The sequence below is a fragment of the Lycorma delicatula genome, chromosome 2 (genome assembly GCF_047948215.1).
Source record: "Lycorma delicatula isolate Av1 chromosome 2, ASM4794821v1, whole genome shotgun sequence".
Taxonomy (NCBI): Eukaryota; Metazoa; Arthropoda; class Insecta; order Hemiptera; family Fulgoridae; genus Lycorma; species Lycorma delicatula.
Genome location: NC_134456.1, coordinates 27,958,835 through 27,971,703, shown reverse-complemented (window position 1 = coordinate 27,971,703; position 12,869 = coordinate 27,958,835).

The window sequence follows — 12,869 nt, the reverse complement described above, 5'->3', positions numbered from 1 at the left end:
TGATAATTTTTTTGCCAATAATATCAGGAATGTTCTTTTAATTTTTATTGAAGATTGGTATTAAATATTATTATCATTATTTCTATACTTTTAGCAAACATATATTATTTTTTAATTCCAAAATTTTCTGATATTTGAATGAAATACCTTTTCTTTACATTTTTAATTTTTAAGTTGAATCTGATGGAAACAAAGCAGGCACATCAATACCAACTACACAATTGTTCCCACTAACTGCTAAATAAACTCATTCGTTATTAGTTTAATTACTTTTCAAATTTAGGTGAGAAAAATACAGTTTTCTTGAAATCATTTTTCACGACTTTATTTTTTACCATACCATACTGTTTCAATTTTATGAAACTACATAAATACAAGTATTTATTTTTTATTTTGATGGGTGAAAGAGTTTTTAAGTAACAGAAACCAGCAGGGAATCTGAGGGGGGGATTGAGGAGCTCAAATAATGGTCAGGGGTGGAGATGGAGTACTCAAGAGAAGAATGCCAGCAAACGAGCATCGTGTGTGAAGTGCCCGGCAAATACACCCTGTGATTTTGTACTGGTACTCCCTTTGTTCAGAACTCCCTTGTCTCCAGGTATTATATAAGAGAGGGCGCGCCATTTTTGATTCTAAAATTATTGTTTGATGGCGATTCTAAACCCCCCCCCCCCCCTCTTTCGCTCGTCCTTCTCTCTTTGCTATACCCAAATGGCTGGTGGAGTGGCTTAACTTGCCTCTCGTTCAAACGGAGGTAAAACATTTAGTCCTTTCTACTGCAAACGGAAAGCTCTCTGCCTCGGGTCTTCTTTCTCATTTAATTATTAATTTACTGTATAACAAAGTAAAACGAACTCTCTTTGTATCTCAGTGCGCTTAACAGACGTGCTAATAGTACTTTATATATTTCTTAAAAATAATTTTTAATTATGAAATTCATTAACTTAATTTATTTGAATCACAGAAATTTTGACGATCAATATTTCGTTTTATATTAATTATTTTAAAATAAGGAATATTCATTTATCTGAATAATATATTAAATTATTAAAATAATAGTTTTTATTCCTAATCTATATATTCAACAAAGAACCGATTTAAAAAATTATTTCATCATACATAAAAAAAGGGAATTTTTGTGATACTTTCCTAGCAAAAAAAAAAATAGTTAATGATAAATAATTTGGGTAAATCAAATATAAAAGGTTTGAGACATTTCTTCTTTTTCTCCCATTTAACCCTAATAAAAAATTTAATGATTTTCTAATGCTCTTAAAAGATGGTTGTGCTTTCAAAATAAATTTTCGAAAACAATAATAACAATGAGTTGTGTTTACATTGATTTTAGATAAATATAAAAACAAAATAATTTCAGATAAATATAATCTGAAATGTAAAACATTTTTAAAGATATTTTATAATATTCAAAATTAAGTTACTAATTATACTCAGTTTAGTACCAAAAAAAATCTGATGTGGACATGACTTCCTTGTACGCCTATTAAATTCCCTATACACATTTTTAAAAGTACTATTTGCTATTAAAAAATATATTCAACTATGTATCCATTCCTTACAAGGACGAAAATAAAATTAAATTTCAGATTCAATTTCTTTGATCAATTTTCTTTACTAGTATTCGCACAATCATTAAAATTAATCGTTTTGTATTCTATTTAACTGAATCAATCAAAACTGTAATAAATAATATCGTAATTCTCCCTCACCCTTTTTCAAAATCTGAAAATTTACTTTTTTTTTCATGAATAACTTCTGATATTTTTTCATATTTTTTTAAAATTGTTATTATTGAATTATCATTTATTGTAACGTTTTTTAGAATCAGAGATAGTAATTATTAATAATTCAATATATTAAAATAAAACAAAAACAAGTTAAAAAAAAAAGGGGAGATAAGTCTGCTTCAAATCGATGGATGTGCCTTCCCCTTATAAGATCCAAATACTTCATTAATTAAAATTTCATTTGGCTATAAATCTGGAACCAATGAAAATAAGTACCACTTATTATATATCGTTGAAAATATCTCAGTGAGGGCTTATTACTGCAGTTAAGAGAAATTCCAAACTCTAGATCTTTTGGATTGTATGGAAAACCTTTTTTACTTAGTTGATAGAATAGCGTAGTTGATCGTCGGGTATAGCAGCAATAAGAAGTGAAAAAAATTGTAGGTTAGAAAGAAGTCGTAGTTTTAGAATGCAAAAATATGCTCTCCCGAATTATGAATGATGCAATTCTAATTCTTTTTTTTAATTTTAAATACATAACTACAAAAAATATTATTCAACCACTACGTAGGGTATTATGATATGAAAGTTCAGCCACTCTCTGTAGACATGGAATATGACGTAAAAGCTTTATTAATTTTTTTTTTAATTTAGGAAAAATATTTGTTGATTAGCCACTTTTATGATCGATTTTGATATTAGAATTAAAATATTATGTTAATTGAAATTTTAAATGAAAGAAAGTTTTATGGAAGATTTCTCTAGATTTCTAGTTTTTCGTAATCTCCTAATTACTGGGAAATGTCTAAGTTACTAAACTTACTGTACTAGAAGATTCCGATGACCTATAAAATTTGTTGTAGTGGATAGTTACTATAATTTTTTTCTATACCTAGTAATATACGATACATTATATAATGTGAGATTCTGTATAAAAAAAGAAATATTAGTTGCCATGCTTACATTTTTTATTTAAATGCTTTGTTTTTAATAATGTCGTTCTACAAACTAGTTGGATTTTATACCTCTATACATTGCTGTTCTATATTTTCAGTTTTTCTTTGTGTGATAACTTCGTTTTTTATTTTTCTATGATGATTACATTTTAGACACCTTTCTCACCAAAGATCAAAGACAAGATACTTATGTTCTTTTTAATAGAGATCTGTAAATTTTTCATTCAAGTCAAAATGTAGAATAAATATATTTATTTATATTCTTGAAAGTAGAATATTAAAAAATTGACTATGATTTAAATTAAGAAATAAAGTTTCAATTATTAATATTAAAGTAAACTACATTATTAAAGTTAAATAAATTATCACATACTATTGTTGTCATATATTGGAATACACAAACAAAGCTATTCTTAGTTTGTATAATAAATTCTGGGCTTCAAGGTCTGTGCACGTAATCTACATATTTTTTTTAAATGTAGTAAATTTTTTCCTCCAAATTACCATAAATTAAGATTGGTTTTATCTAATTTTTTTTGTTAAAACACCAGGTTTACTTAGTTTATTCTGTAAATTACGCAGACAGCTCTATTGCGTATAAATTTAAATAAGTTAAATTTGTAGCTACGTGCCTATATCATGTACGTATACGAACCTTACAGCGTATAACCTTCTTGCATATCCATTTTATCAGAATATTATTGGCTATTTAAAATTTATTTTTCAAAAAGAGATATATTAAAGTAATTTTTATTTTATTTTTAATAAAAATAGAAAAAAAAGACTTCAAATATATACATTACAGTATTGTAACAGAATTATTTATAATTGTTAATTTAATTGTTAAAAGCAATCAAGAAAATATTAGAGTATAGTTCAGTGTTATTATTTAACTAATCAAACAACGAAGTTTATTCTCCAATTTTAAAATAGAGAAAAAGAAGATTAATGGAAAAATTCAAAATATAAAGAATATCTTTGATGTTAAAGAACAATTTAGATTCGGAGTAACAGTACAAGGTGAAAAGATAAAGATGCTACGATTTGCTGATGATATAGTAATTCTAGCCGAGAGTAAAAAGGATTTAGAAGAAACAATGAACGGCATAGATGAAGTCCTATGCAAGAACTATCGCATGAAAATAAACAAGAACAAAACAAAAGTAATGAAATGTAGTAGAAATAACAAAGATGGACCACTGAATGTGAAAATAGGAGGAGAAAAGATTATGGAGGTAGAAGAATTTTGTTATTTGGGAAGTAAAATTACTAAAGATGGACGAAGCAGGAGCGATATAAAATGCCGAATAGCACAAGCTAAACGAGCCTTCAGTAAGAAATATAATTTGTTTACATCAAAAATTAATTTAAATCTCAGGAAAAGATTTTTGAAAGTGTATGTTTGGAGTGTCGCTTTATATGGAAGTGAAACTTGGACAATCGGAGTATCTGAGAAGAAAAGATTAGAAGCTTTTGAAATGTGGTGCTATAGGAGAATGTTAAAAATCAGATGGGTGGATAAAGTGACAAATGAAGAGGTATTGCGGCAAATAGATGAAGAAAGAAGCATTTGGAAAAATATAGTTAAAAGAAGATACAGACTTATAGGCCACATACTAAGGCATCCTGGAATAGTCGCTTTAATATTGGAAGGACAGGTAGAAGGGAAAAATTGTGTAGGCAGGCCACGTTTGGAGTATGTAAAACAAATTGTTGGGGATGTAGGATGTAGAGGGTATACTGAAATGAAACGACTAGCACTAGATAGGGAATGTTGGAGAGCTGCATCAAACCAGTCAAATGACTGAAGACAAAAAAAAAAAAAAAAATCTGAATTAAAAAATAAAATTGTACTTTTTGCGTTTATTATAAAAATCCATTAAATCACGGCGTATTAATAATGATAACGCATTGTAATACGATAATGTTATTTTTAGTTGGTGTAATAGGCATTTTTTAAAAAAAAAAGGTTAAAGGACTAAAATCTGATATTTTAGTCTCCAAATTAGTTTTTAGTTGACGGGAATAACTAAACGACGGGAATAAGGTTTTTTTGCAGAATTAGAGTAACTTCTCTAAACTAGTCATTTTAAACTAAATGTACTTGTGTTTTTATTGGTACATTTTTATATTCTTAACTCATTTACGCCATCACTCAAATAAAAGCATATCCAGTCACTTTATCCTAAAATCTCTAGCCAGAATTAATATCCAAGTGCCAACACAAAACAAATTCTAATGTGGTTGTTCTTGAATTAAATTTATTTAAGTTGAAATTTCTATGTTTGAATTCAAAGGTTATGTTAATAATAAGCTAATTAATGTAATTCAATTTTGAGTTTAGATATTTTCAGATCTTCATAAGTGTACAGTTAATCTGTATTGCGTCTATTCATAAAGGAGAAAAAACCTAAAACTAAACTAAGAAAAATTCTAAAGTCATACAATACATAGATTGGTGACCTTGAGACAAATAAAACAAAGTATTAGGTTCCAAAAATTGATAACGATACACTTTTCTTTTTTCTTTTTTTTAACCTCCGTTACCACCGTAAGGTGTTGTTTCAGAAGATGAGTTGAATGATTTATAGCGTGTGAAAAAATGCCATGTCTGACCGGGATAACGATACACTGCCAAGGAGAAATAGAAATGAAATATACGTATATCATCATCATGTAAACCGTTATTGATCTACTGCAGCACGAAGGCCTCTTCAGCACGTTTCCAACTAATACGGTCTTGAGCGATCTTCTGCCAATTCGGTTCAATGTATTTGAAATATTATCAATCCAACAAGCCTTTCGTCTTTTTAGTGGGTGTTTAACGTCTGTAAGTACTAATACAACTGCTAATTTAGTCCATCTGCCATCAGTTCTTCTTGCTACATGGCCTCCTCACCATCATATTAATTCTTTAACTTTCATAATAATGTCATGTACTTTCGTCTTTTATTTGATGCATTCACAAGTCTTTCTATCCTCTCTCGTAATTCCAAGCATATACTTTTCCATATTTTTTTGTGGTACCCGCAGATTCTGCAATGATTGAATGGTTAATGTACAAGTTTTGCTTTCATAGTTAAGGACTGGCAAAATGAACTGATCAAAAACTTTCCTTTATGACAATAAGGAGTTTGTTCTTGAAAACGCTGTTAAGACTCCCGAATGCTTGCCATTCTAGTTTAATTCGTCGTTCATTTTGTTAACATCCGTTGGTATATATATATATATAAAATGATCTACCTGTTCAAATTGTTCTCCAGAGATAAAAATCTTTCTTTCCTTGGCAAACTTGTTGTACATGTCGGGCATTTTTTAAGGTTCATCTTTAGATCATAGGGTTAACCAGCCACCTGCAGTTCCTGTTACTGTCTTTATAGTTCTTAAAGTTCTTGTGAGAAGAGAACTATGTCATCTGCAAATCTCAGTTCATTTAGATAGGCACCATATATTCGCATGCCTCTTCTTCCTGTTCTAGCTTTCTAAATACTTCCTTGAGACAGGCTGAGAAGATGGGTAATACAGTATGGCCTTGTCGATACCTTTTTGTAAATTTTTCTCTACTTTATATTCGTTGACACAGATGGTTGCTTTTGTTTTTTCGTATATCGATTGTAACAAGTTTATGTAGACTGTGTTTACACCCTGATTATGTAATGCAGTTGCTTGCGTGAGACGTTCACGCGGGTCACTGCCAGATTAAACTGTACATTAAATTGAGTAACTCATAATAACTGTCTGAAAAATCAATATTTATATAGAAAACTATCAGTATAGACGGTGATCTTAAATCTAGTAAAATAAGTTTTAAGGTATTTATTTATACGTTTGCTTTTTACTTCCTTGCACGAAGTAAAGGAAGTATTATGATCGCGAAAAATTACGGTTTTCAGGTTTCAACGGAAATACCCATTTTGACCATCCCTTAATCCATTTTGGCTAGTTTCAGCGTGACGTCTGTAGGTACGTACGTATGTATCTCGCATAACTCAAAAATTATTAGCCGTATTAGGATGGTGAAAGTTTGGATTTAGAACTGTTGTAAAATCTAGTTATGCGCCTCCCCTTTTGATTTCAATCAACTGGACCAAAAGTGTCCAAAAAAGAACAAAAATAAAAAAACTTGGATTTTGTGCCTTTTTTTAACAGTAGTAATAATCCCTCATTGACAGCTTTTCAACGATATATCGTAAATGGTACTTATTTTCATTGGTTACCGAATTATAGCAAAATAAAATTTTAATTAATGAAATATTTAAATCTTAAAGAGGAAGCTCTTTTTTAACTTTTTTTTTTTAATTTAAATATATTGATTTATTAATCAATATATCAGATATATTAATCAATATATCATTACCTCTGATTGTAAATTTTCTTTTTACAATAATAATTCAATAATAACAATAAAAAAAAATATGAAAAAATATCAGAAATTATTAATGAAATAAAATTTTATGTACTTAAAAAAATGTGTATATGTAATATAATAGGCGTACAAGGAAGTCATGTGGTGTCCATATCAGATTGTTCTTATTTATGATTATATAACAGTGAGGTAGTGAGGTTTTTATTGTGGTATAAGTTTCGGGGTTCATAAGAAAGTTACAGTTAAAATTTTTAAAAATTAAAAATAAACAGTTAATTAAAAATAAAACGGTTAAAAATTGGTTTAGTATTTTTGCGATTATCGGAACAAAGAAAAAATACATCTCTTTATATAGCAGTGAGATATTTTAATACAACTGTTACTGTAGGAAAGATAAATTAAAGGAAAAAATTAAACCATTTATTACAATAATCGTTTTATCATTGTTCAACTCAATTTCAATAGGAATTAGAAAAAAGAAAAACAATTTTATTTCTGATACACTAAAAATCAAGTTCATATCTTCATTCTTTGTAATTTCTCTGTAACAAATGAAGATATCAACTTTATTTTTGGAATGGAATGCAAAAGTGGCGGGAGTTTCACAAATTCTCCCTTCGAATCGTAGAGCCTGGACAGTGCCCCTTGCTGCTGTATGATTCTGTAATCGGGCGTGTTTAAGCGTTTATTTTAATTACGGGTCTAAGTTTTAAATGTATTATGTTTTATGGACGGATTAATGATTAGCATTCCATATCCGTTTGGACCAGCCTTCTCAAACCCATTTCTGGGTCCGATCGCGGGAGGCTAGGCTTTTAAAACCTGTGACCCCGACGTAATTCCCCTTCAGACCGTCCGCTCGGTGCTAGCGCTTCATAGGCTAGCAGGAATACGCCACAAACGGGCCCTAGTTTTGGAGGGAGCAAAACTCCTTCTCCGGAGGGAGTCGTAATTGCTGATTTAATTTAATTAATTGTAAGTATTAAGATATTTTTTAGGAATGGATAAGGAGAAGAAGATCTTCATCCACTTCTTCAATGGCTGCCCTTTACGTTGCTTCTCTGCTGGGGTCTTTTTCCGGACTCCTGTCCGTGATGTCGGATCGCGTCGTGGGTCTTCTTTCTTCTTTTTCTTCTTCTTCAGATGATCTCCTCGTTCTTCTTTGGCCTGCACTTTCCGAGACTCGGCAGTAATCGAAATTACATACCAATAACTTTGATGTTCCCGTCGCCCTGAAGGGCTGAACGGGGGAAAGTGCAGGTTTCTTCTTTCTTCGTTCTTCTTTGCTGTTGGTGGCTGCTGGGCTGATGGCTGCTGGTTCTTGAAAGGAAAGGAGATATGGAACTACAATTGTGGTAAAACATGATTCGCGATCGCGGTTTGGGAGCGGCACTTTATTTTTGGTTTGTAATCTTCATATGAATATCTAAGACGAATTTTTTAATTTTTCTTGAAATTCGACCTTTTGAAAAGGTGAAGAAAGGTAAAAAAATTTCGAACAATGGCAAATTTTCCTAATATCTAAACGAAATATTCACTTAATTTTGACTTGTAAATACTCATCAGGTAAATTTAAAAATAATTTTCGGGTTTTTGAATTTTAATATTTTAAAGGATAAAAAACCATAATTTTTTTTATATTTCGCCATTTTTTGCTACCGCTACTGAATCTATCTTTATAAGATTTGGTAATATTGTCACGGTAATTTATGTTAGTAATTATGATTTTGTATTTTGTAAGCTTAGCCGCATCGGCAAATCTAAAACCTAATTAGTCGATCCGTATTGACCAAACTGTTGCTCTGAAGAAATTACAAGTGTTAGTTTTTTGTTTTTTTTTTTTTAAATTGAACAGGCTTTAATTTTTATTTATTATTATTATTCTCACAAATATGAGTTTAATGATTACTAAGAGCTCTCTTGCTAGAAGGAAGGGCGAGCGAAGCGAACCATGACAGGATAAACATCCCCTGACCGCAACAGGAAATGAAATTAACTATATAGGTCGGGCAAAGACGCGTTTTATATAGTTTCACATATATATATATTTATTTAAATATATGATGTATGTACTAACTTAGGTTATTGAAATACGTGAAATTATTTTAAATGTAATATAGTACATCGTTATTGGATCTAATGAGCCTGTTATGTTCGATTAAAATAAATAAATAAAATATATTTGTTATGTTATTTTAATAATACAGATATTAAGTCGGTACCTAATATCTAAGCTAACGAGATTCTTGATTTTAATAATTTATAGATTATTATTACTTTTTAAAAATGCATTTGATTAATTTGTCTTAAAAATACAAACAGTTAAATTATTTACAGTTAACGAATTTGTATTTTACTAAAAGCTTAAAATTTTGCTAATAAATTAACAAAAATGTGTGTAGTATAATGAAATTCTGAAATTGATTACTGTTTCACTGAAATTTATAATACGAATATTATTATTAGCGTTATTAATATTTTGCATACCTTGAGCTCCAATAAATTAATTTAGAGAAGTCACACGTGTGTAAATAACTTGTTTCACTAGGTATTTCCCATTGTGTATCTTCATTATAATACATTTTAATCGCTTTGTTTTAAAATTATTCTATATAATTCTTTCAATATCTTTATTTATTTATTCTTTTACTCAAAGATACTACTAATTAAACATTTTCCAATTTGGCTTATAAATAATGTTCCAAAACCGAGTGAATTATCATATTTGTGCTTATTGTTTAGATGCCATTATAGCTTCTTATATTTTTAAATATTCTGTATTGATTTTTTATAAAATGTTCTTTAATGTGTTTATCCATACAAAAACGGGAAATAAGGAATTACATTATGCAAATTCAATTTGTTTTAAGGTAATGAACCTCAGGAGTAAAACAAATTTATTGACTAAGAAACAAATTTTCTTCTGAGAAAAGTTTATTTTATTTAAATAAAAGGATGGATTCTTTATACAGTAAAACTTGGTTATAACGAGATTCAAGGGAGCTGATGAAGTATACTCGTTACATATGAGTGCTCGGCACTTCCAAGTTGCCACCTCGTAACCGTAAATTTTTACGCCGTCATTTTCTATTATAATACAAAAAATATAGTGTATACCTAAGAAGAAGTTGTTTTAAAATAAAATATAGATTGTTTTGTAATATCGAAATTAAATAAAATTTAGATGTAATACAATTTTTAGTCGCCAATATGTTTTGCTTTTAACGAAAATTGTTAGCGTTCAATGAACTAGCAAAAAAATCTATTAAGTATTTACCAGCGAGGGTAGGATAGGTAAAATTTATCTTTAATCACGCCCCTTTTCAGAGTTTTACTTAAATTGTTTAAAATGTGCTACAGAGTTCGATGAATCTATTTGGCGGTTTTGACGGATCATTGTTTGCCCCCAGTCTATCCTGAATTTTGCAAATAGAAAAACCCGAGTAATTAAAATAACTACCAGCCTTTTAATATGGTAATGGAACTTGTACCTACTTGAATGGTACGTTCTGTACAACGTCCCGTTGAAAAACTTTTGTTCACCCTTCAGATCTGATCTGAACAAGCTAAGTTATAATTCGCAATCTTTACGTATAAATCATAAATTTATATTTCGTAAATAAAGAAATGGAATTTACCTTGCGGAAATACACATACAGGTGCTTCTATACATGTCAAGTAAACGTTTATCTATTCCGGCGTGACATTCTATGTGGGGGTTTGTTTTTAATTTGTAAAATCAGACACTGCAAAATCCTTCTTTGAATTTAAAGCCTCACAGTAGAAAAAATTCTGTGCTCATTATCAACCAAATGGAAAACGTCCAAATGGCAAAAGATGCAGAGCTCATCAGATTAAGTTAGTTCCTTTGGGAACTCATAACAAGCCTAGAGATCTTTTTCTCCATTCATTTCCTTCATAAATGAAAAATATGAAATTTTTCAAACTTATTACAAAACACAGTATCAACTAAAAAATCTAAGATGTTCGGTTTATTTTGCCATTAATTGATTATTTACTTATTTGGTACACAACTCTTACCCTTTCCATTCTGTACTAAGCTTTTAAATTTAAAAAAATAATCTTCCATTATACAAAATTTGAAGACTTTGTAGAACTTTATCTATTTCTATTCTGAGCTATTTTTTAACTTCAACATTTTTACATTCTCTGGTTGTGTTATCTATGTTTTTTATTCTACTCTTTATTGTCTTCTACCTGTTTTTAATAGTTAAACTTATTTTTGTATAAAAGATTATCTAATTCTTGTTGTTTTAATGCTCTTGTTTAATTAGAAAATTTTGTTTTTTTTACTAAAAGAGTGTAAAAATGCTTCTTTATTTTCCGGTTCAACTAGAAGAGGTTTCATTTCATATAATTATCATATCACCCGTACATTTCAAAAACCTTTATTCATTATCTTCTTAGGTTTCATATTAATAATGTATTTCAACGATATATAAATATATTTTTTTAGTGGTAGTTAAAAAAAGGGTTGTAAAATGTTAAAGATCATTAATTTCAAGTTTATATCTTACTCAAAGAAAAGATCAACGTTGGTTGATTCTACCATCTAGTATATATTTGTTTTATTTTCCATATAATTAATTTTAAAAGAGATTATAGATGAATAAAATCCATTATTTAATAAATAATGGAATTTACTATTCCACGTTCCATTTAATTTTTATGAAGAAAGTGATACAAAGTAATATTACATTTTTAGTATGATAAAGAAGTAGAATAATGTTAATAATAAGAAAGAATACACATCAATCCAAAGTAAGTTGTTTGAAGTTAAGAAGTTTGGCTACAAACATTTAATTAACTAAATTGTTTTAAAGGAACTGATTTATCTGGTTATTCTGACGGGAACTTTATTCCCGACGAGGTACTTAGAGGTTATGGCACCCCTCGGAGCCAAGTTTATGTTTAGTTGCGGATCCGGCTCCGGTGGGGCGGGGAAAAAAAGGACTGATTTAATACCTCCTTGCAAACTTTAAAAATAAATCGTTACATAATTTAAAAATAACTTGAAGCTATATTAATTTAAATATTTATTTTCGATTTGTGTTTCTTTAATGATTTCTGTATTTATAACATTTTTAAGTATTTTAGATAAAATTATACAAAATTTATTTTTACTCCCTAAGTAGGTAGCCTGTATTAAAAAGAAATTCCACAAGGAAAAATGTTATTTAGCTGCGTATAAACTTTTAGTGGAAAATTATATTCAATCCTAACGCAAGAAATTAGTCACTAAAAAAGTTAGATGTATTGGTTGATCAGATTTTTTCTATCCTATTTATCCGTTACTACTAATAATTCGTAATGAAATCGATTTAGTTTTATGGTGTCCATCTCAGGCGAACGTTGAATGATTCTTGTTTAGCAATTTTTGAGCAATTTTAATTCAAAACCATTAAAACCTTATGCAAATTCCCTTGGTTTATCATCAATAAATACCTTTTGTTTTCATATTTCAATATTCTTAACATAAAAAATATAAATAACAGGATCGAGCAAGATATAGCAATCAAGGCTCCATCAAAATCCAAATTAGACGGGCTAAATCTTTACGTTATTTAATGGACATATATTTTTAATTATATAGAATTCTTGTTATTACTTTAGGATATCTTTTTTTTGTGATTGTGTATGCGTTTTTAGAAATAACACCCTTTTAAACAATATTTTTGTTCAATTAATGAAAAATAGAATAATTATTATTGAATGTGCAAATTTTATTTGTTTTTCCGTATTGGTTACTTAATTATTTATTTTTAACGTAACTGAAGT